The following is a 2883-nucleotide window of genomic DNA, read 5'->3' as shown; positions in this document are numbered from 1 at the left end:
GCCAACTTCAAATATGAGAGATGCTCGGAAGCAGATTGAACACTGAAGCCGAAATAAACTTGGAGGTGACGAGTGACGAGTGACGAGTGACGACCGGAACAACTACCGCAAGGTTTTAAAACTCGGAATCGGTGAGAAAAGATTTCGATCTGAATCGGAACAAAATCGTCTTAAATCGGATCAGGAATCGGAAATCTAAGCAATATTATGGTAGAAATAGAATCGGTTTAGGAATTATGAATCGGTTCGATTCATAATGGGTATCGGCCGATCCGATTCCAATTCAGGAAGCAACTAGAAATCGTTAATAACAAGATTGGTGTCAGCAGATTCGGATCTGATTTCCAATTCTTAAAACCATGGAATTATTTTTTTTTTTTTTTGGAGGGGGGGGGGATTTTTCTTTGCTGCTGTAACTCGACCGGACCGTTCTTTGTGCGCATCGTGTAACTGAGCGTGTTGCGCATCGTGCAACGCAACAACGACCATGTGTGCACAGTGGGACCACACATGCCCATTGCTTTGCATCACACGATGCGCACAACAACGCTCCAGTTACAACAACGGATAAAGGTCCGGGGGGGTGGTAGGGGCTGAAGGGTAAAAGAGAATACACTCAACAACAAACTATAAGGAGGGGTTACTTGGTCTTAATATAAGAAATGGAGACAAAAGTAGGGGAGGGAATAAATCTCATCTAACAAAATCCCTATGGAACATCAAATCAAGTTAAAGAGTTTGCCACAAAGTTACCATGTCTAAATAAATAGACGAAATGAACATGGGACAACATCTTCTTAGGTACGGTTTTGTACGGTCAGTTTTAGTTGCGATATCTGATTTCGGTTCCAAATTGACACCTTTATTGGGACAACAAACTTGAACTGAAAAAAGACAGTCTGAGATAATAAAAGTGATCATCCATGGTGGGTCTTAAAAAAATTGACGACTAGTAGAGAATCTCCTTTAAGAATAAGGTGCCTATAGCCACGTTGAACTGCAATGTGAAGCGTTTGTCTAACTACAAGAGCTTTTGCAGCATAGCATATTTGTATCCCACATACTCTAAAAAGCCTAAAAAAAAAAGCGTCTATGGTGATCTCAAAAAACTTTACCCGAACTTGCATGCCTAGGGGAGCCAAGAAAAGACCCATCAACATTTGTTTTAATGAAATACTCCATAGCAATGGACCAAGAGATATAAAATGTATTGTATACCAAATCCTTCTTAATATTCGAAGAACAATAGTCCATTGCAAATCACTTGCTTTTGTTTACGACCTCATGTAGAGGCCGCCAACCATTACGAAAGCAAGCATGGTTATATGAGAACCAAAGATACCAAAGCACACTCGCCATAACAGCACGCACCCAATCCTTCTACTGTTTTCCGAGCCTCAAGGCTATGATATGGGCAACCCAATCTTGAATGATTGTGGCATTGTTTCAAAGTGGAAGTGAAAATGATGCAGCCCAAATTGTTCTTGTATAAGAGAAATTAAGGAACAGATGATTAGTATTAATAGAAGACTCGGTGCAAAGAAGACATTGATTGTCAAGTTGGAATCCCCACTTGTTGAGTAGGCCCGTATGGGTTACTTTGTCTAATAGAAGTTTCCAAGGACTCAATGAGCAATCCTTAGATGCCAAATTGGATTGATTTGAGAGGATTCCTCCTCTAAGATCAAATGGTTTACTAAAGATACAACAAAGGACCATTTGGAGGTTGGGGCCCAAATATAAGCATCATCTTCTTCATTGGTAGCAATTAAGAGGGATTGAACTACTGGCCACCAATAATGAATGAAGTCATTCTTCCAATTCTAGAGGAGATGTCAATCAGATCTACCACTAAAGTTAAAGCATTGGGAAGTAGAGTGAATGGAGTTAAAGATGATGAAAAGCCAGAGATCTAAGGATCGATCCATGGATTGAGGTTCCTATCATGATTGACCTTAGTAAATAAACCTTTTAGATGGAGCTTCATAGATTTGACCACGGATTTCCAACCCCAAGATGCATTTGTAGGACAATTAGCACGAAGAAAGACATTTGATAGGAAATATTTGGATTTCATAAGGATTCCCCAAAGCGAGGTACTCAGATGGAGAAGCTCCCAATTAAGCTTTTTTCACCAACAAAGATTGGTTCATATTCACTGACACTCTGAAGACATAGACCCCTTGACTTCTTTTGAGTTAAATACTATTTTAACATTTGAATGTAAGTGTATGTGGCCTATTTTCCACATCAGTGTTTCAAACCTCGTAGTGTAAAGTTGTAACGTCATAGTTGTTGAGATTGTAACGGTTGGGTATGGGTGAGTGGTAGCAACGCTTGAGCGCTACCATTATAAAATAGTGATAGCAGTGCTTCATCAATCTGAGTCATTGATCTTCTTATATGTAATCTGAAATGTTCAATTTTTTAAAGCACAAACAAAATTATTACCTGCTCTTTACCTATAGCCAGTAAACTATTCATCTTCTCCTACAAACACGATCCCCCAAATCTGAACAGCCTTTACCAATACCCTTAGCCTTCCTCTTCTTCACTGATCTGAAAACCCTTATGGCATTTCACTCCAGCCTTCCAAAGGTGAAATAGAAACTTAATATTAAAGATACAAAGAGAGGTAGCAAATACCCATTGCAAAGCAAAGGAATACCATTGGCACCGGTGCAATCTAGTCGATCTCTCTCCAGGCTTGATTTAAGCGGATCCTACTCAATGAAAGGTCAATCTCTCTCTCTATCTATTGTTCGGTCGAACCATTTTGCTAATCTGAGAAATGCACCCAACTCTCTAACGATTAGCTCTGTGACATGGAATCTCTTATCTTCTAGTCCTGTAATTGAGGAAGTGCTCGAGCTTTAGATATTG

The sequence above is a fragment of the Telopea speciosissima genome, chromosome 2 (assembly GCF_018873765.1).
Source record: "Telopea speciosissima isolate NSW1024214 ecotype Mountain lineage chromosome 2, Tspe_v1, whole genome shotgun sequence".
NCBI classification, from domain to species: Eukaryota; Viridiplantae; Streptophyta; class Magnoliopsida; order Proteales; family Proteaceae; genus Telopea; species Telopea speciosissima.
The sequence above is the reverse complement of the archived record's forward strand: the minus strand, read 5'-3'. Positions refer to the sequence as shown.